The 22,410-nt window shown below is 42.9% G+C and overlaps 1 long non-coding RNA gene across 2 annotated transcripts in view; it reads right to left on the bottom strand.

Moving 5' to 3' along the window:
- Gm42312 overlaps positions 1-21,664 on the bottom strand; it is a 32,777-nt gene extending 11,113 nt beyond the window's left edge. For both annotated transcript variants that reach the window (XR_881403.2, XR_881402.2), the window contains exons 1-2: positions 21,458-21,664; positions 20,880-20,958 (exon numbers count right to left, since the gene is read on the bottom strand). This is a non-coding gene — a long non-coding RNA (predicted gene, 42312). The remainder of the gene's footprint in view (positions 1-20,879; positions 20,959-21,457) is intronic.
- Positions 21,665-22,410: the final 746 nt, after the last annotated feature.

The following is a 22,410-nucleotide window of genomic DNA, read 5'->3' as shown; positions in this document are numbered from 1 at the left end:
GAAATCTAAAGAATCTATCAGGGCTGTGGTGGTTTGAATATGCTTGGCCCAGGGAGTGGCACTATTATGAGGTGTGGCCTTGCTGGAGTAGGTGTAGCCTTGTTGGAGGAAGTGTGTCACTGTGGGTGTTGGCTTTAAGACCCTCTTTCTAACTGCCTGGAAGCCAGTCTTCTCTTGTCTGTCTTTGGATAAAGATGTAGAACTCTCAGCTCCCCCAAGCTATGACTGTCGGATGCTGCCATGCTCCCACCTTAATGATAATGGACTGACCCTCAAAAGCTGTAAGCCAGCCCCAATTAAATGTTGTCCTTATAAGAGTTGCCTTGGTTGTGGTGTCTGTTCACAGCAGTAAAGCCCTAACTAAGACAAGGGACGTTTGCTATTCTGAATTGAGATTCTGGTCAGCTGGAGCTGAAGAGTCAGTCACAATTAATAAGAGATCACAAGCACCATTAAGGGAAACCTTTATGTTAGTGGGACAATTGATGCTGGTTAGCGGAAGCTAAGAAATCAGCAGTAATAAAGAAGAGATTAGCATCACTGAGGTGAAATCTTCCAGGAAGTGTTTCCCGAGAGCACAGAGAAGCTGTGTTCCAGAGATGGCCATGTATGTACTTTGTATTGGTAGCTGGACTTGGAAATGTGTAAGAGTCAGCCAGGTGATACTGGTTTTGAAGACATGAGAGGGGTCATATAGAGCAACTGAGGCTTGGCACTGTGAGAGACCAGGAGAGGACTGGGGTGAAGGTGCATCTCAGTAGCAGTTGAAAGCCCAGGACGGAAGGGGTCAAGCAAAGAAGTTGAGGTTTGACACCAGGAAGAGAGCCTATGAGAGGCTATTGGTGAAAGTACAACCTAGTCACAGCAAAGAACCTCAGTATTTTTGGAAAAGCCAGTATGATGGGATGCAGTATCAAGAACAGCGGCAGCAGTGAAGTGGAGCCAGCCAGAGGCTAGAAGCCAGACTTTGTGTGCTGCAGAGGGCAGAGCTGGAGAACAGACCCTAGCCCTTTGGAGGAATTAGTCTGAAGATCATGAGTAAATCCCAGATAAATGAACATGGAATTGTTCATACTACTGGAATTTGGATTTGGTTGGTTCCAATTGTGACTGTGCTCTGGTTCTTCCCTCTGAAGAGGGTATTTAAGTTAATTTTGATTTTACAGGAACGGAAAGACTTTGTGGTTTAAAAAGAATGTTGGATTTTTAGAAATACTAGATATTTTAAAGAGATGGAAAATTTAATGTGTTTGAATTTGTGAAAACAGTGGGATTTCTCAAGTTATGTATGCTATTGATGTGAGATGAATAAGGCAGGAAAGGCATGGCTTAATGGTGTGTTTGTGTGTCAAGCTGACATGGGGTCAGTTGTGCTGGCCAGGATTATGTCAACGTGATACACAAACTAGAGTTATCTGGAAGCAGGGAAACTCCACTGAGAAGATGCCTCCAAAAGTGTTAGACTGCAACACCTGCTCACCCCCTGCACATCTGCTGCTCAAGCTAGGAAACTTGGCTGCCCTCCTCCCCTCAACCCCACCCACACAGAGAAAATCCTCTACCATCTTGGAGAAAACTGGGCTAACACGTCATCCATCACTTCTCATCTCCAAGTTACCAGTGACCCACCCAGGAGCACCTGCCCAGGGGCTCCGTTTTTGACCATGTAAGGACATCATCCCAGCTCCTAGCTGGCACGTCATCACTCCTCACCTAAGCTCTATAAAACCCCCTTGCATTAGCCTGACTTCATGACTTCACTGACTGCCACCTGCGGGGTCAGCAAACCCACCACAGAGCTGCCTCCTAATAAACCTGCCTTTATTTACTTTTTATCTGGTCTAATCTGGCCTATACCTGTGTCAGCAGGGGAGAGGAAAAGCTTACCATATAGGATGCAGCTATAAAGCATTTTCATAATTAGTGATTGATGGGAGAGGACCCAACTCATTGTGTGTGCTCCCATCCCTGAGTTGGTGGCTCTGGGTTCTTTCTACAAGAAAGCAGGCTGAGCAAGCCAGCGGAAGCAAGCCAGTAAGCAGCCACACAGCATCCTTCCATAGCCTTTGCACCAGCTCCTGCCTCCAGGTTCCTTCTCCAGCACCATGTCTGCCTCTGTGATGCCATGCTTCCCGCCATGATGATAATGGACTGAACCTCTGAAACTGTAAGCCTGCCCCAACCAAACCCTTTACTTTATAAGAGTTGCCTTGTTCATGGTGTCTGTTCACAGTAACAGAACCTTGACTAAGACGCCATATAAACATGGTATACAGTCGCACTTTATTTTCAAAAGAGAAAGGAGAATGTACAAATGTCTTAATCTTTTTCTTGATCAACACTTAGTCCTGAAGTCCAGCTGTCTGAGCCATGGTAGCCCTGCTAACAGTAAACACGATTTACAAACTCAAAGGCATACAGAATCATCAGAACTCTGAACTTTCGAAATCTAAAACTTTGACCAAGTCAAATCAGTAAAACTGCCAAGCACAGAAGAAAATGGCCAGGTGGCTCTTGTAAAGTTGAATTGTTAACGTTAGATATTTTAACCCACTGTTTTTAAGTTTATTCTTATTGGGTGGGTGTTGGTTGTGGGGGTGCGCTTGTGAACCACAAAGCTATGTGGGGGTCAGAGGACGACAATGTTGGGAAGTTGGTTCTCTCCTCCCACCATGGGCTCCTGGGATCAAACTCAGGGTGTCATGTCTGCTCAGTGAGTGCTTCTCCCCACTGAACTAATGTGACCAGCCCTATTGTTAGGTTTTCCACAAAACAGCGTCTTCTAACTACAAACCTCACAACGGAAATTTAATTCTCAGAAATTCTTCTTGGATGTAACTGTGTACACAGTCATAAGACGCACTAATTTATTTACTTAATATTGTTGGCTAAATACGCACATGGGTTGATTGAACCTGTAACTCACTGTATCAGGTATCAGACGAATGAGGAATCAAGTGTCCTCGTCTCGGGTTCAGCCTGTCACATGATACACACACACACACACACACACACACACACACACACACACAGTGGCTGTTTATATTTCTCAGTTCTCCTAGCATACGGAAGCTTCACAATTTGACATCTGTCTTTCCATATTCCCTGTGTATTCTGAATCTGGTTTTTATTTATTTTTTCCTGCCGTCTTGCTGATTTGTGAGCCCAAGTTTTGTCTATTAGTTTCCTCATATTTTAGGATCTACTTGTGGCATGTTTCTCTACTTTTGTTCCATGCTAACATGAACAACTTAACAAAACCCTACTCTCAAAACCTGAAGTTCAGAGCTGGAGAGATGGCTCAGTAGTTAGGTGTTAGGGCACAGGTGTGTTCCCAACACACGCACGCGCACACGCACACACACACACACACACACACACACACACACACACACACACAGAGAGAGAGCAATAATAAAAGCTTTTAAAAATTAAAAAAAAAAACAACATTGTGTAAGAGTTATCTGTATGGGCTTTCCAAGAACCTGCTAGACTCGTTATCGTTGCTAGGCTGAGAGAAGATTCGTGGGACTCCCCGGCTGAGGCCTGTCTTTTCCTTACCACTCACCCCCGAATTTGCTCATCAGACAGGCTCACTTGCCTCAATGGTTCTGTCTGGATCAGGAATAGTTTAGTGGGAGGAGCCAAGGTTTCTCAATGTTGTCTCTACCTGTCAGTCCAGGCACAGGCTTTCCCCTGGGTGTGGGAACGTTAGAGCAGCGGGAATCAGCTTGCTTGGGATGCTTCTGCTTAACAGTTACTGTTTGTTATCAATTTGTTCCTGTTAGAGTGATACATTACGAATATTCATCATGGGTGTGAGGTGTTTGAGCCTCTTAATTTCCGAGAATCTAGCATCATCAGTTTAATGCCTTATATTGAGAAACGGAAATACTGCAAATAGAGACAGCCATAAACTCTAAATAAAGCATTAACCGGTCTCCATGTCTGAAATTCTCGCTATTTTGGGTTCACACCTTTCCTTTAATTTTTAAGATTAGTTTAAGTTTATTTTGTATGATTTCTATATATATATACCTCATGCCTGGTACCCACAGAGGTTAGAAGAGGGTGTCAGATATCCTGGAACTGGAGTTAAAGGTGTTTGTATGCCACCACGTGGGTGCTGGAAATCAAACCTGGGTCCTCTGCAAGAGTAGTAAGTGCTTTTAACTACTGAGCCGTCTCCCCAGCCCTGTTGCTCTTATTTATAACAGGCTTTCTCTCTGTAGCTCTGGCTGGCCTAGCACTCATTATGTAAACCAGGCTGGCCTCAAACTCACAAAGATAAGCCTGCTTCTGCCTCCTGAGTGCTGAGATTAAAGATGTATGGTATACTGGGCTAGAGAGATGGCTCAGTAGTTGACAGCACTGGCTACTCTTTCAGAGGACTTGGATCCAAGTCTCAGCACCTATATGGCAATTCATAACTGTTTCAGGGGATCCAACACCCTTACATGGGCACAGATGCAGAAAAAAATACTAATGCACTTGAAATAAAAACTTTTAAAAAAGGATATATGGTTAAACCACCACACCCAGCTATTTTTATGATTTAAAATTATGTGGATATGTGTGCTTATGCATCACACATTCAGGTACCTGAGGAGACCAGAGGTGTTGGACCCCTCTGGAGCTGGAGTTACAGACAATAGAGAGCTGCTGAGGACTGAGGTACTAAGGTCGCTGAGATGTGTGCCACCACATCCAGGTATGTCCCATTCAATGTTAGGTAAATTTATCCTCTAACCATGAGAAGTTAGGACTAAAATTCGGCAGGCACTATTAAGTCTACCCAATGTCTATCCATTTTCAGTTTGTTCAAAGAAAAGTGGCCTGTCTTTCAAACGGTTATTACAAACCTATTTATTTTTATTACATATTCCTCCATCTAATATGATAAATGTTTACTAAATTTGTGATGGGGACTGTAGGGGTTGTGTGAAGTCTTGAGTGAATTGTGTGCTGTGGACCTGTCAAGTACCCCCTCAGAGCCTCAGTCCCATGGGAGTGGCATAGCCCTCCCAGAATGAGGCTCAGAAGGAAGAAGGCAAAGCCTTCCCTTGCTTCACGTAAGGACCTTACAGACCATGTGCAGAAAGTATCCATCATAGCTTTCTCTCCTTCATCCCCAGTTGGTTACAGCCTGAAGACTGAAGACTGTTTCCCTACAAACACCATTCCTAATGAGATTATATAAACTGGCAGGCATTCTTTTTTTGTTGTTTTGTTTTGTTTTGTTTTGTTTGAGACAGGGTTTCTCTGTGTAGCCTTGGCACTTGCTGCCAAGCTTGAAGGGGCTCCAGCCCCTGGACCCAACTCTAGAAAGTTGTCTTTTGACAAAGGAGCATGTTCCCACCCCTCCCCACACATCAAATAAGTAAATAAATATAGAAATGAAAGAGACAATTTATTAAGAAAGGTAATCTTTGCCTAGTGTGGTGGCACACACCTTTAATCCCAGCACTCAGGAGGCAGAGCCAGGAGGATGGATCTCTGTGAGTTCAATGCATAGTCGAGCACAGTGAGCTCCAGGATAGCCAGAGACGACTACATGAAAGCCTCTGTTTCAAAACAAACAAGCAAACAAATGGTGTCATTCACATACTAGTTGAACTTCATGATATTTGCCTGTAATCCCAGCACTCAAGAGATGGAGACAGGAATATCAGGAGTTCAAGGCCAGGCCTTGCAATATAACAAGTTGGAGGCTACCTTGAGCTACATTAGATACAAAAGAAAGAAAGAGAGAAAGAGAGAGGGAGAGAGAGAGAGAGAGAGAGAGAGAGAGAGAAGAAAGAAAGAAAGAAAGAAAGAAGAAAGAAAGAAAGAAAGAAAGAAAGAAAGAAAGAAAGAAAGAAAGAAAGAGGAAGGAAGAAAGGAAGGAAGAAAACAATCTGCCAGTTGTGCCAATATTCATTCAATTTATTATATTTCATTTATTTATTTTTTGTGTGTTGAAAATGAAACTCAGGGTCTTTTTTTTTTTTTTTTTTTTTTTTTTGGTTTTTTTTTTGAGACAGGGTTTCTCTGTGTAGCTCTGGCTGTCCTGGAACTCACTTTGTAGACCAGGCTGGCCTCGAACTCAGAAATCTGCCTGCCTCTGCCTCCCAAGTGCTGGGATTAAAGGCGTGCACCAACACGCCCGGCTGAAACTCAGGGTCTTGAACATATTGAGTCAGTATTCTCTGGCCCCGAGTATTTATCATGTATTGATTATATATAATATACTGTATTACATAAATGAAATAGAGATACAGCCAATTTTCATAAGTGGTACAGATGAGATTCATCACACAGCAAGACTTTAGCTTCTTGTATTGGGGTGGGGGAGGGGTTGGTGGAGAACTTGCTTAGCATGCGCCTTAGCATATGAAAGGCCGTGGCTTCGATCCTTAGTATGGAAGGTGGAGTGAAGATTTGAGCTTTTTTCAACATGGGGGGGGGGGGGGGGTTCAACCTGCTTGTGTATCGCCACTTGAAACATACCATGATTGACTAGAATCAACCTATATTTATATGGACTTTTTCTGGGATTGAATCTGGGTTATCTTTTTTGTTTGTTTGTTTTCTAAATAAAATGATTTGTAAGAGTTGATCTCTTGCTGGGTATGATGGCATAATTTTAATCCCAGCATTCAGGAGGCAGAACAGGCAAATCTCTGTGAGTTTGAGACCAGCCTGGTCTACAGAATGAGTTCTAGGACAGCCAAGGCTACACAATGAAACCTGTCTTTGGTCTCTTTTTTAAGACTTTGGGATGGACCTTATATGTGTAATGGCTTGCCTACTCAGAGTTTTCCCATCACTGGTCCAGCCCACATGATTAATGTCATCTGAACGTGTGAAGCTAGCATTCCAGCCAGACCCAAGCTTTACCGCAGAGAATTGCAAGGACCCTGTAAAGATGCAGCTTTCCCACGTTGTCCCTGAATGCATATTTCTATTCAGTAGATGTAGATTAAACCTGAGATTCTGCATTTCTGGTGACTCAGAAAATCCCAGCCCTGTTTTATACCGAGTGGTCAGATTGTGTCTTTGGAACTGTCCCTGCTAAAATAAAATGCCTTTAGCTGAGAAGGTGCCTCACCCTCGAACACCCTCAGATGTTCCTCTGTGAAGGCTTCATGTCTCATGCCTCATTCGGGGTAGCCCCCCCCCTCCCCCGACAACACACCTTGGTTCCCAGCTGCCCAGCTAGTTTCTCCTCAGCACAGAGTGCCAGTGACAAGCCTCTCTGCAGCTCTCAGGGAGCTGCTTCCCTTTCTGGGTTCTAACTAGGCACTCTGTATTTATGGCCCATTTGCGGCTGTTTATCTATGAGATAAGAAGGCTAAGTGAGTCAGCTGGCCTTTGTGCAGCTCATTTCACTTTGATGTACACCTTGGCCTACTCTGCATTTTCTCCCAGAGTTTGCTGTTTGTTTTGTAGGCAGGGGAAAGTAGTTAGAGCCCAGGGCTTGTTTGATCTTTGTTCCAATTTCTTCAACTCTGGGCTGGCTGATAAACAGTTTAGAAGCCGTTGGCTGTGTAGCCTTATTCAGCTTCTCTCAAGACCCCTAGATTTGTAGATTATTCACAGCTCTCAGGGGCTTTCAAGGAGTTTTTGTTCAACCTGTTTATTTGACACATTAGAAACTGATCCAGGGAATTTCTGGGTCTTGCTGAAGACTACAAGAGGCCATGCTGGAAGAAAAATACTGAGGTCTCAGTGTGTAGCCAAGGCTAGTAGCCTCTCCCAGTTCTCTTGCTTCCACCTCGAGTGCGGGTTAGGAATGTACTTCCCCAGCAGTTAGGTGCTAAGGCTGTGCTTTCTTTTTTTTTTTTTTTTTTGTTTTTGTTTTTTTCCTTGTTTTTTTTGTTTGGTTGGTTGGTTGGTTTTGGTTTTTCGAGACAGGGTTTCTCTGTATAGCCCTGGCTGTCCTGAAACTCACTTTGTAGACCAGGCTGGCCTCGAACTCAGAAATCCACCTGCCTCTGCCTCCCGAGTGCTGGGACTAAAGGCGTGCGCCACCACGCCCGGCGGCTGTGCTTTCTTTATGTTAAGCCCCAGACTCCTACACACACTAAGATTATCCTTGAACTTGGTGTTTCTAATCCTCCTGCCTCCACCCCTGAGGACAACAGATATACACCTCGGTAGTAGACTATCTATAGTTTACCTGAGAGAACCACCAAATTCTTCCAGAGGTGGTACCATTTTACCGAAATGGCAGTGGAAATGAACCTCAATTCGGGGGCCAGAGAGAGTCTCACACTGTAGCCCAGGCTACCCTCAACACTACCCCAAATTTATTCAGTTCTGGGGGCCAAGCCAGGGGCAACTAGGCAAGCATGCATCTACATGCTCAGTTTTCTCATTTTTCTTTCTTTTCTTCTTTTCTTTCCTTTCTTTTTTTTCCTTAAGCAGAGGCTTTTTATGTAGCCCTGGCTAGTCTGGAACTTGCTATGCAGAAACTTCAATGATCCCCTGCTTCTGTTTCCTCAGTGCTAAGAATATAGACAACCATTAGCCGCCATACCAAGCTATGACTTATACTTTTTAAAAGTTTTATTTATTTTTATTTTATGTGCATTGGTGTTTGCCTGTGTGTATGTCTGTGTAAGGGTGGCAGATACTCTGGAGCCAGAGTTACAGACAGCTGTGAGCTGTCATGTGGGTGCTGGGACCTGAACCCAGGTCCTCTGAGCCATCTCTCCGACTCTTTCTTTCCTTCCTTTCTTTCTTTCTTTCTTTCTTTCTTTCTTTCTTTCTTTCTTTCTTTCTTTCTTTCTTTCTTTCTTTTGTGGCTTTTGGTTCACTTGTTTATGATGGAGACATCACAACACTTAGAAACCGCTCTGTACTGTTAAATGTTAGTGTCCTGCATCAACTCACAAAGTTCTCAAGAACAGGAACTGGGTCAAAGTTTCCCTTCCTCTCTGAGCGTATGGCCCATGGCAACCACACAGTGGCACTGGCTTTAGGTATACAATAAGAATCGCCGGGTGTGGTGGCACACGCCTTTAATCCCAGCACTCAGGAGGCAGAGGCAGGCGGATTTCTGAGTTCAAGGCCAGCCTGGTCTACAAAGTGAGTTCCAGGACTACAAAGTGAGCTCCAGGACAGCCAGGGCTATACAGAGAAACCCTGTCTCAAAAAAACCAAAAAAAAAAAAAAAAAAAAAGAAAGAAAAAGAATCAAGTAGGTACATGAGTGTAGTAGTTCCCGCCTGAATCCCAGTGTTGGGGATGCAGAGGCAGGTTTATTACCAAGAATTCAAGACCATTCAGAGCAACATAGTCTATGAATTCCAGATCAGCATGAGCTCCACAGTGAGATTTTTTTTTTTTAATCTCACAAGAAACAAAACCAAAATCAAAACAAACAGCTGGGAGGCTGAGGCCAGCAGATCTCGGAGTGTGAGGCCAGCCTGGTCTCCAGAGTGTGATCTAGGGATAGCCAGGGTTATGCATAGAAACCCTGTTTCTAAAAACCAAAAACCAAACCAAACCAAACAGCCAAGATTAAATAGATTTCCAGTTGTGCTGGTGAAGGCCTATAATCCTAGCAACCGAGAGTCTGAAGCAAGAGGACTGCCGTGAATTTGAGGCCAGCTTGGGCTACATATGGAGTACCACACCATCCAAGGACTACAGAGCAAAGACCCGGATTTTTTAAAAGACCAACAAACAAAAAACAAAAGAGAGAGATAATGAATATGTCACTTGATTATAGTCTTAGCTAGCGTGTGAGTTAGGCAGGAATTCGGGAGAGGACAGGAAGGGAAATGAGTTGTTCTGGGGACAAAGCAAATGGGTGCCATGGTGCCAAGATGCGTACAGTGTAACGGAGAGCTATGGTGAATGATACAGAGAACCACTGGAGAAAAGCCGACATCCACACAAAAGAATGAAACCAGACACTCGTCTCACCCCGTGGGGCTGGGGATTTAGCTTGTCTAGCAAACCTAAGGTGCCAGGTTTGTTCTATTGCATACAACCAGACATGATGGCACACATGTGTAATTCTAGCATGGAGGAATTGCAGCACCGAGGCAGGAGGATTAGGAGTTCTATATCATCTTCTGCATATGCAGTTCAAGGCCAGCCTGGGCTACGTGAGACTGTGTCTCAAATACACACATACAATGTTAAAGAACTTGCGTAAGTATTCCTCCTTGGAACCTTGGGAGTTTTCATAATTTCTCCTTAATAAATCTTCATTCACTTCACCATAAAATAAAAAGAAATCCATAATATTAGAGCATAAGTTAGGTGGGAAGGGGGAACGGATAGCCCGGGACGTGGGAGAAGTCAGTGGACATCAGAACTGCAATGCTGGTTTATTTGTTTTGCAATGCTTGGGGTTGAACCCAGGTCTTTGTACATGCTCAGCACGTCCTTGGCTGCTCAGCTACACCCCGGTCCTTTAATGTGAGAGGATTTTGTTTGTCATTGTTTATAAGACAAGATCTCAAGTAACTCAGGCTGGCCTCCAACTCCAAATAACAGACGATGACCTGGAAATCCTGGTCCCTCTACCTCTACCTATTTAATGCTGGGATCATGAGCAAAGGTCGCCACACCCCACATCACTGTGGTTTCATTTTCTCAGTGAAAAATGTCTTTTAAGTTGGCATGTATACAGAGAGGTGAGAAACCAAGCCTCGTGTTCAGGAAATCAAGCCAACAGAGCCAGAGGACTATTCTGACTTTCAAGTGTTACTTGAAACAACAAAATAAGGAAGATTAAAGAGCCATGGTACTTTGATGTCAGGCATGAGCATCTCTATGTTTAATACTTACGGGGGTTAAAGTTCAAGAACGGATTATCTTTATAGAGACGCTTCTTGAATTTAAAAGTTTTATTACATTTAGTGTGTGTGTGTTTGTGTGTTTGTGTGTGTACATGCAGGTGCTACATGCCCAAACCTCATATGTCATAGCATGTGTGGAGGTCAGATGACAACTTTTGAGAGTCACCTTTCTTCTTTACAATGTAAATAAAGGGATCAACCTTAGGTCACCAACCTTGGCAGTAAACATTTCCTTCAGACTCCTAGACAAGCTCCACCACCTACTACCCACCCTCACTCTCCTCCCCCTCCCCCCAGGTATATATTTTATGAACCAAGGCAGACCTGTCCTCCAGATTTTCCCAGCATCCCTCAGTTCCTACCTGGAACACCCTACTCCCAACCCTGAACTTTACATCCCAGGGTCTGGGCTGCCCTTCCCTTAGATAATCTAGACATTGAGTCCCTGGATATGGATTAATAATCCAGTCCCCATATAATCCAGACATTTTAGTCTCCTCACTCACTCTCTCTCCTTCTCTCTCTTCTTTTCCTTCTCTTCGCTCTGCTTGCATGCCCTCTCTCTCTCTCTCTCTCTCTCTCTCTCTCTCTCTCTCTCTCTCTCTCTCTCTCTCTCTCTCTCTTTCCCCTCTCCCTGGCCTCTGTCATTGGGACCATTGAACTCACTCAAGAATAGTTTCCCAATAAACCTGCCTTGTTTTGCCTTTAATCTGGCTTGAACTGGTTTATTTCAGGGGTGGAGAAATAATTTATCACATGGTGCCAAAACCCAGGAGGAGTTGAGTTCCCAGTTGGTGGCCCAGGTCTTTCCTAGCCACGCGGTGACTGGCTAAGAAGACTGGCTGCTTTACTAAAGGATCTGGGTTCAATTCCCAGCACCCACATGACATCTCACAACTGTTTGTAACTCCAGTTCCAGGACCCAACATTCTCAAACAGACATATATGCAGGCAAAACACCAATTCAAACACAGAAAAATAAATAAATTGAAAATGTGTTGCCCATTTACTTAAGAACTTTGAGCCAAGTGTGATAACATATATCATTTATCCAACACTCAGGAGGCAAGAGGTGGTAGATCTCTGTTAGTTGGAGGCCAGCCTGCTCTATATAGAGAGTTCTAGGTTAGCTAGACCTGTGTTTTAAAAAAGGAAAAGAGGAAGAGGAGGAGGAGGAAGAAGAAGAAGAGGAGGAGTGAAGAAGGAAAGAAGGAAGAAGCCTGTCATGGTGTCACAATAGGGACTTGCTGTTAGCACTACCTACCTGCCTCATTTTTTACTTTGTTCATTTTCTAATTTCTTGTTTTTGAGTCAGGACATTGTGTAGTACAGGCCTTGAACTTCTTATATAGCCAAGACTGGTCTTGAACTGATCGTTGATCACCTTGTCCCCATGCACCCAATGCTGGCTTTATCAGTGTATTCTGACATGGCTGTCCTTCAGTTCCATCTCCTTTGGTAAGGCTCGTTTCCTCCTCCGCCTCCTCTTCCTCTTCTTCCTTCTCCTCTTCCTCCTCTTTTTCCTCCTCTTCCTCCTCCTCCTTCTCTTCCTCTTCTTCGTCTTTCTCCTCCTCCTAAATGATCTATCCCAGCATCTATTTCATTGTTCTCTGATCATAAGGACCCACACCAATACTTTGAGGTTCTATCAAAATGTAGTGGAAAAGAGAAAACAAAGTAAAACCAAGCCCATTTCTTTCTGCCCTCCTAAATTCCCTATCTGAACCTGAAAAACAGACAAAAGATTTGAGTTGCTAAGAGTCTAGAGTGATTAAGAGTTAATCTCCTTTTCCAGGATGAGAGAGGGAGACACTTTTACAAATGGAAAAAAATATTTTTGAGACAGGGCTTTTGTTATGTAGTTCTATTTGTCCTGAAACTCTGTGCTGGCCTTGAACTCACAGAGATTGCCTGCCTTTGCCTTCCAAGTGCTAAGATTAAAGACATGAGCACCACCATGTTCAGTTTATAAATGAAAACGTAAATCCCAATTTAAGTCAAATATACAAAGGGCAGTTTCTCACAATGCAACCTGCACAAAGCAACCATTTTCCAGAATAGCAAACTTAGAATGGCAAATTCCCATCCCCTGTGATGCAGCTTACTATATCAACAAACACTGGGGCATTGGTAGTACTTGCTCTCAAGTGGGTTTGTTTGTTTGTTTGTTTGTTTGTTTGTTGGAGACATGAGACAGGGTCTCACTTTGTAGCCCTGGCTGGCCTGGAACTCACTAAGTAGACCAGATTCACCATGAAGTCCCAAAGATCTGCCTCTGAGTACTGGGATTAAAAGTGTGCACTACCATGCCTACTGTCAAGTGAGCTATTAACCTTGCTTGATTGGTGAATTGAAGATTACATTTTCAAATGTCCCTTTGCATGTCTCATGTAATGAACCATTGTAGAGGAATGTGCCTGACTCTAAAGAAATGGTCATGGTGGAAGAACCAGTCTTACAACGTGGGATTATGTCTAGAAAATGTTATAGATCCACATTAGCATGTGCCTCAGAAAATGACCTCATCCAGTTACTGATGAAGCAACTGAAGAACAAAACAGCAATGTTGTGATTATGCAACCTTGAGCAATTTGCTTATCTTCTCGATTTTTTAATCTCTTGAGTTGATCTCACTATCACCTATACCTCAGAGGAGTCTTGTCAGGAATAAATGAGACGATGCAAGAGAAACAGAGAGTTTCTGTTTCTGTTTGGCCACATAAATCATCAAACAAATAGACTGTAGCTTTAAATGTGATAAAAGGGTTCTGATTAACCATTAACTTACATATATGGGTTTTTGCCTGTGTGTATGTCAGTGCATCACATGTGTGGTTAGTCCCCATGGAGGCCAAAAGAGTTGGTGTTGGGTGCCCTAGGCATAGAGTTACAGTGGTTGTAAGCTGCCATGTAGATGCTGGGACTCACTGAATCCTGGGTACTCTGGAAGAGCAACCTGTATTTTTTTTTTTTTTGGTTTTTCGAGACAGGGTTTCTCTGTATAGCCCTGGCTGTCCTAGAACTCACTTTGTAGACCAGGCTGGCCTCGAACTCAGAAATCCACCTGCCTCTGCCTGGGATTAAAGGCATGTGCCACCATGCCCCGCCTACAATCTGTATTCTTAACTGCTGAGCCTGAGGGTCTCTGTTGTGATGCATTCAATCAAATACAAGCCCCTATGCATGCTGCGCAAACAAACACTCTATCACAAAACTACAGGTCCAACTAGGTGGCCCCTCTCCCTCTCCCTCCCCCTCCCCCTCCCCCTCTCCCTCCCCGTTCCCCCTCCCCCCTCCTCTTTCCTCCCTCCCCAGGCCTACTTCTCAACAAGGTGGAGCTTTACCTAGTCTAGATTGGAACTCAAGATCCTTCTGCTTGAGTAGCTTGGATTACAGATCTCTGACTCAGCTCCACCAAGTCTCAGTTTGGCTACTCTGTGAACTGAGAAGGACAGAACAAGTAAGTGAAATACCAGGGAGCCTTAGCATTCCTCAGAGAACTCCAGCAAAGGGAAGAGAACACTATACAAGCCAAATACCTGCCCTTCTTTATGGGAATTTACATAGCTCTCATCCTTTCTTTCCTTCTTTCTTTCTTTCTTTCTTTCTTTCTTTCTTTCTTTCTTTCTTTCTTTCTCTCTCTCTCTCTCTCTGTCTTTCTTTCTTTCTTTCTTTCTTTCTTTCTTTCTTTCTTTCTTAATTTATTCATTTTGCCTGATGATACATGCCTTTAATCCCAGCAGCTGGGTGGCAAAGACAGGTGGGTCTCTGAGTTTGAGGCCATATTAGTCCACAGAGTAAATTCCAGGACAGCCAGGGCTACACAGAGAAATCCTGTCTCAAACAAAATTTATTTGTTTGTTTGTTTGTTTGTTTGTTTATTTGATGCATGTGTGTGCTGGCATGTGTTTTTGCACACCACATGGGGCCAAAGGGCATCAGATGCCCTGGATCAGAAGCCCTGGTTGTGAGATGCCTGATGTGAATACTAGGAATGCAGCCCAAGTCTTCTGAAAGAGCAGTAAGTACCCTCAACACTCTAGCCTTCTCTCTAGTCCCTGGCTTTCATTTTTCTTATATTTTGTGTTTCTGTTATAGCTCTGCCAAACAGGGCTGGAGAGGTAGCTCAGTGGTCAAGAGCACTCTTTGCTCTTCCAGAAGTTCCAGGTTAGGTCTAATAGCCATATTAGGTGGCTCACCGCTGTCTGCCACTGCATTTTCAGGGGATCTAAGGCTCTCTGGCCGCCACCGACATTTGCATAGTGTTGCACATAAACTCATGCATGCATGCACACATACACACAAATAAGGATAAATAAATCTTTAACCAAAAAAAGAAAAAAAAAAAAGACTTGTGCCAAATAAATAACAAAACTAGTTACAAAATTATCTTCAAGGTTCTTTCAGCTCAGGAGTCTGAGGTTTTGCAAAGTTCACAGTTTCTGTTGCTATGGTTTCAAAACAAAGCCAAGGCTTTTAATGTTTTCAGGATAAAACCAACTTATGCCTGTAGGCAGAGAGCCAGGACATAACTCTAGGTCTCCTGACACTAAGGAAGAGATAGGATAATCTTTCTGGGCTCATGGAACTGGACCAAATAATTCATATTTGGTAATAGCTGTGGCTATTCCTGTGCTCTGCTTATGGGGAAACAAATTCTCTATTTTTGCTTCTTAATTTGTATTTTCTCCTTAGTGCCGGGGACCAAACAGAACCCAGGACTTTAGAGAAAAGATCTCTAGCACTGATTTAATCCACAAACTGCCTTTGAGTATAAGGAGTGAGTCTCTTTGGCTTGCTGGTGAGTACCCTATCTGTGATTATCATATTTATTACCCAATACTTTCCTAGGTAACTGTAGCTTCATGTTTGCTGAGTTCCACCTTACTGATAAAGAAGACATGGAGGAGAGATTTCACCATTGCTTCTACTCAGATTGTTTTACCCAACTTATTTATTGAATACTTTACTTTTTTATTTGACTTTGTGTATTATGCATGTGTATGTACATTTTGTGTATGTATTTATGTACGTGTGTATGTCGGGGTTTGGGGTGCCCATGCCTGAGCATATAGAGGCTAGATTCAAAGTCGGTATCTTTCTCAATCTTTCACCACCTTATTCTTTCAGACAGGCTCGCTGGCTAGACTAGTCATTCAGCTAGACTGGCTGACCAGCGAGCCCTTAGGTTCCTCTTGCCTCTCAGTCCCCAGGAAGCAGGTTCGAAGTGCGTCCAATCACACTAAAATTTTAATATGGCTTCTGTGGATTCAAACTTGGGTCCCCATGTTTGCTTTTCTGACCGATCCTCTTCCCAGCTTGCTCTTTGTTATTATTGATTTTATATATGTGGGTATTTTGCCTGCATGTGAATATATGCATTACATTTTGTGTCCAAGTTGACCTGATGAGAATATTGGATTCCCTGGAACTGGAGTTACAGATGGCTGTGAGTCACCACGTGGGTGCTTGGAATCTAACCCAGGGCCTCTGCAACAGCAGCAAGTTCTCTTAAACACTGAGATACCGCTTCAGTCTTTATTCTTGCTTTTAAAAGTAGATGACAAAGTAAATAGGTTCCCATCTGGGAATTGCTTCATTTTGGTTGAGCCTTCTCGCCTCATTCCTTCCTCTCTCTCTGCCCCGGTTCTTTGTCTACTCTACTCTTTGGCCCTTCTGTTCTTCCTTCTGCTTTATCCTCCTGTGTTTTGCCACCCTTTCCCTTAAAGTCTCTATGTGCTGACCAAGGCCCCCTTCAAGATTCCTGGCCTTTGCCCACATTTATTGCTTAGATACACATATTTTTTTAAAAAAATATTTTTGAGATTTACTTTTTTAAAGTTTTATTTGAATGGTTGTTTTGCCTGCACGTATGTCTATATTCCATGTGTGTGCAGTACCTATGTAGGCCAGAAGAGAACACTGAATTCCCCTGGAACTAAAGTTGCAAACTATTGTGAGCCATTATGGGGGTATTAGGAATTGAACCTGGGACCTCTGGAAGAACAGCCAGTGCTCTCAACCACTGATCCACCACTCCAGCCCTCAATACACATATCTTATAGCTAGAAGTTAGGGTCTGCATATGGGAAATACATATTATTTTTCTTTCTGAATCAGAATTGTTTTTCTATAGTATAATGGTTTCCCATTTCCACCTGTTTTACTGAAGTTTTTTTCTTTTTGAGTAGATAAACTTCCACCCCGTACATGTTCCACATTTCATTATTCATTCATTCATTTATTGATGGAGGTCAAGGCTGATTCCATTTTTTTACTATTGTGAATAAAGTAGCAATAAACATGAATAAGCATGTGTCTGTACTAGGATTGGGAGTCCTTTGGGTGTGTGCCCAGTAGTGACATAGCTGGTTCATGTGGTAATTGTATTATTAGTTGGTGAGTTTGTTTTGTGTAGCCTCCAGACTGATTTCCAAAGTGGCTGTACCAGTTTACACTCCCACAGATGGGTAAGGTAAGTCTCCCCATTTCTCTACACCCCACCAGCATTTGTTATTTCTCCTTTCTTTTTGTTGCCATTGTTGTGCTTTGTTTGTTGTCTTTTTGAGACAGATGTTCAAGGAAAAAAAAACTTAAGATGATACAGCACATTAAGACAGCAAATAGAGTGCTGGAGAGATGGCTCAGAGGTTAGGAGCACTGGCTGCTCTTCCAGAGGTCCTGAGTTCAATTCCCAGCAACCACATGGGGGCTCACAACCATCTGTAATGGGATCCACTGCCCTCTTATGGTGTGTCTGAAGACAGTGGCTGTGCACTCATACACATAAAATAAATAAAAATTTAAAAAGACAACAAATAGCTTCCTATGATTAGGTAAGATTATTTTCAAGTGGATGAATGGATGAAAATTATATATTAGGGTCTGTATAGATGCCTCAGTGGTTAAGAACACTTAGCTGATTGTGGTGGTTTGAATAAAAATGGCCTCCTTAGGCCATAGGGAGTGGTATTAGAAGGTGAAGCCTTGTTGGAGTAGGTGTGGCCTTGTTGGAGGAAGTGTGTCACTGAGGGTGGGCTTTGAGGTCTCCTGTGTTCAAGCTATGCCAACTGTGTCACCTAATGCCCTTCTACTGTCTGCTGATCAGCATATAGAACTCTCAGCTACCTCTCTAGCACCATGTCTGCCTGCATGCTGCCTTGCTTCCCACCATGATGATAATGGACTAAACTTCTGAACTGTAAGCCAGCCCAGATTAAATGCTTTCTTTATAAGAGTTGCTATGGTCATGGTGCCTCTTCACAGCAATAGAAACCCTAACTAAGACACTGGTCTTTCAGAAGACCCGGCTTTGGTTTCCAACAGCCACATGGTGGTTCACAACTGGCCATAACTCCAGTTCCAGAATATCTAATATCCTCTTCTGATATCCCTGGGCACTGGGCATGGATGTGGTGCACATATATACATACATACAAGCAAATACACCACACAAAGTAAAAATAAATAAAATCGGGCTGGAGAGATGGCTCAGTGGTTAAGAGCACTAACTGTTCTTTCACAGGTACTGAGTTCAATTCCCAGCAACCACATCGTGGCTCACAACCACGTCACCTTCTAGTGTGTCTGAAGACAGTGACAGTGTGTCCTCATACATGAAATAAATAAATAAATAAATTACTTTTAAAAAATAAAATAAAATCTTTTTAAAAAGAGAATAAAATTATATCTAATTATTTCTACCCATTGAAACTTGTGAATATACTCAGGTATGTTAATAAATACTATTCAACTTTATTTCTAGAAAATATTACCTAAAGTAGCAGAATGAAATAAAAAAGAGTCTCTTTGGGGAAAAAAAAAAGCAAACAGTAACAACAAAAACTATAATAAAGAAAAGAAAGAAAGAAAAACTAGCTGGTTGGGGTGGCACAGACCTATAATTCCTGTATTTGGCAGCTGAACAGGAAGATTTCCTGGAGTTTGAGACCAGCCCTGCTGCATAGCAAGTATCTAGCCATTCAAGGGTCTTCTAAAGGAAGAGTCTCAAACAAACAAACAAAACCGAAACAAACAAAAATCCCAAGACCAACCAAGCAAACCAGTGAGCTTCCACTTCCTGCCCATTGTTTCATACACACCTATAAAGTAGGCTGAAGAGCAACACTCCCCACAGCCATTAGTCATTGTAATGTGGCTGGGGCTGGCAAGTTGATCACACCAATCAGTTACCTGAGTTTTATTATTGTTTTTGAGAAAGGATCTCACTCTGTGGTCCACCCTGGCCTTGGGTTATACTATGCTTTTCCTGCCTCTGTCTCCTCAGGCCCTGACAAGTGCTACTGTGACGTTACAGTGTGAACCACTAATATTCTGTCAGTTAAAATTTTTCATTAAGCACATCACTGCAAGCAGGCACTGGGCTCAAGGGTAGAGCCCAGACTCAAGTTCCAACACATTTTATCTCAGCACTGTTTTCTGCTAATTGGAATAAACTGATGAATATGTTTGTTTAAAGTTCTCAGAGTTTTAAGGTTTCTAGAGGCCTTCTTGCAATTGAAGCCTATTTTATCGAGAAAGCTTTTTTTTTCTTATTTACAGAAGTATATACAGCAACGTTCTCCAACAGCTGAAGAAAGAAGAGAGTAAAATAAACATGGCTTTTCAAAGCGTCTAAATATATGATTTGCTTGTTAAGCATGCTAGGTTCACATTTTGAAGATTTCTTAAGAAAAGGGACGTTATAAGGAAGTATTGCTTTTGGTTTAATGTTTTATCCTGTTAGTGCGGCTCCACCCTTAGCTGATGTTGGTGACTAATACAGCTGGCACCGGTCACACTTCCCAGATGGGAATCCCACGTACCAGCTTGGCTTTCATATCTGTTGTTAATTTGCAGCCGTGATCAAAAACAGAGCAAAGATTTTCTTTAAATCAATCGTGAGCCAGCAGCGCTGCGGGGTTGTTCTTTCATTTCTAACCGGCCTGCTGCGAAGACCTCACCTAGGAGTCAGATGGTGGTTAGGCAGCCTGATGTTTGAGGGTGCTGCTCCCCAAAGCCACAGTGACTCAGAAGTCAGCTGCCCAGAGCAGGAAGGCCTGAGGTACATGTGACAGGCATCAGCCTTCATCAGAGCAAACGATGTCGAGGGACATGTTGTCCTCTGTGGTGCATCTCGTGGATTTTTTTCTCCCTCAGACTGCTTTAGATTTCCTCTTTGACCTAATTTCATCTGTGTAGAAATGTCCAGAATGGACAGAAATTCTGCCTGGGAGTAGGGTGGGGGAGAAAATGAAGCAACGCCTTCCAACTGGTGGGTGGGGATGAAAGGGGTGGGAGGTTGGTGGGTTATTTTCATAGTGCAGACAACGTTGTCTAACTGTTCTCTAAGACTTCAAAGTAGACTACACACAGCCCCAGTTTCTCTTTACCAAATTTAGGTCACTTTGTTTCCAAAACATGTGAGGGTTACCTACATTTAAAAAATTTAAATAGACCGGGTGGTGTTGGTACATGCCTTTAATCCCAGCACTTGGGAGGCAGAGGCAGGCAGATTTCTGAGTTCGAGGCCAGCCTGCTCTACAGAATGAGTTCCAGGATAGCCAGGGCTATATGAAGAAACCCTGTCTCGGAAAAGAAAAAAAAAAGTAAATAGGATAGCGTTGTCTCTCTCGGGAAAGACAAAAGACTAAGTAAACTGTGAGGGATTTTGCTTTATTTCAGGATTTAAAAAATATATACATATTTTCTTTAGTGAGGAGAGTCTTACTCTGGAACCCAGAATGATTTTAAATTTGTAATCCTCCTGCCTCAACTCTGAGGTGCTTGGATTACGGGTATCCACCGCCATACCTGAGGTAATTTTGTTTTTCTTGTTTGTCTGAGATAGGGTCTCTCTATTTAGTCCTAACTGTCCTAAAGCGTTGCTGGTTGCTGTGTAGACTATGTAGACCAGGCTGGCCTCCTGCTTGCCTCTGCCTCCCTGGGTGCTGGGATTAAAGGCAGACATCATCATACCTGTCTGCACATGCTCGACTTACTGTTCTGCAGAAACTAAACTCAGCTAAGCCACCGTTCACAAACAGTCATAAGTAACTAGATGCAAAAGAGAGAGTCTTACGTCACCAGGTATTCCAGTGTTTGGGAGACTGAGCCAGAAGGATTGCCATTGAAGGTAACCTGTGCTACAGAATGAAACCCTGTCAAAAAAAAAAAAAAGCCTAAAACAAAATCCCACACACATATACAATTATATACACGTGTACACACATATGAGCATGCTAAGCAACATTGCTCCCAAGCAAGCAAGTAAGCAAGCAAACAAATTAAGAATGTGCTATGTGCTAGAGACAGAGGACCACAGTATTTATATCTTCTGTCTCCACCTGTGTGGCAGCAATATTCTCTTTGTTGCTTTGACTAAAAAATAGAGAAAGGTGGGTTTTTAAAAATTGCATTTGTTTATCATATATGCACTTTAACAAAATATTTCATTTTTATTGTGCATGTGTGTGTGTGTAATCACATATATGTAGATATATGTGACTTTATTGGGCCAGCATATGTTAAAATAGTAACCACAGCTAAATAATACCAAGAACCAGCTTCAGCTTGGAGAGGGGTTCTGAGGAAGGGGTGTCTGGGAGTGGTGAAGCAAATGACTCGAAGTCAAGCCGTGGGTCCAAGCTGATGACTTACATTCTGCTCGAGACAGCTTTCCGGATTGCTTTCTTTCCGTTTGGCTCTTCCTGGAGATCTCCAGCCAGTTCTTTCTCTATTTCCTGCTAGAGACAGTTCTCCAAGCAGTTCTCTCTTGCTAGTCTAAAAAGTTTTCTGGATAGCTCATTTCTTGCAGATCATAAGCCCAGTCTTTTATTTTACATTTCAGTCCAGTCATTTCCTCCCGGTTCCCTTTTGATTATCCTATGAGTCAGCACCCCAGCACCCCAGCCTCTCAATTCTTCGCAGACAGTAAGCATACAACTGGTTTTAACATTGCAAAAGAATTCAGAGATCTGCCTACCTCTGTTAAGCACAGACTGTAAACTAGCTGGGTGGAACCCTGTCAGGAAATTACCATTTCTACCACACCAGGGCCTAACCTTACTTTATCCTACTGGAACCCCGAACTCACAGATCTGCCTTTGTATAAGCATCAACAAAAAACTTAGCTGGGTGGGATCTCCTTTGATCACTACTCCTTAAATCTCTTGCTCTCCTTCCTTAGTATCTTTCTAACAAGTTGGTGCACCAAGACTGCTTTTTTCCTTTTAGATTTATGAAGCCCCTCATATAATTCATATCGCATCCTTATTTTTTGAGAAATTATTATACTTTTGAAACCATGTTTTTAGAGTTCTTTTCTACAGCTTTACAAGGCTGTCCTGCAGGTCCCAGAGTTTGCCATTCTGCTGAGACATCAGCCACACATTTGTGTCCCAGACGTACGCTGTGTCTTATTGTCATGAAGTCATTAACAGAGGACCTTCCTTGAAGGAGGAATGTGAAATATGTGCATTATTATTCAAACAAGCCTTACACCCACAGCAGCCATCTGTACACGCAGAGGGCCATGCCTAGTCCATTCTGTCTCCACCAAGGCCATGCCAGACATGGCAAAATAACCCTGACAGGCTGAGAAACAAGTACTG

Source organism: Mus musculus, chromosome 4, assembly GCF_000001635.26.
Source record: "Mus musculus strain C57BL/6J chromosome 4, GRCm38.p6 C57BL/6J".
In the NCBI taxonomy this organism is placed as follows: domain Eukaryota; kingdom Metazoa; phylum Chordata; class Mammalia; order Rodentia; family Muridae; genus Mus; species Mus musculus.
The sequence above is the reverse complement of the archived record's forward strand: the minus strand, read 5'-3'. Positions and strand labels throughout refer to the sequence as shown.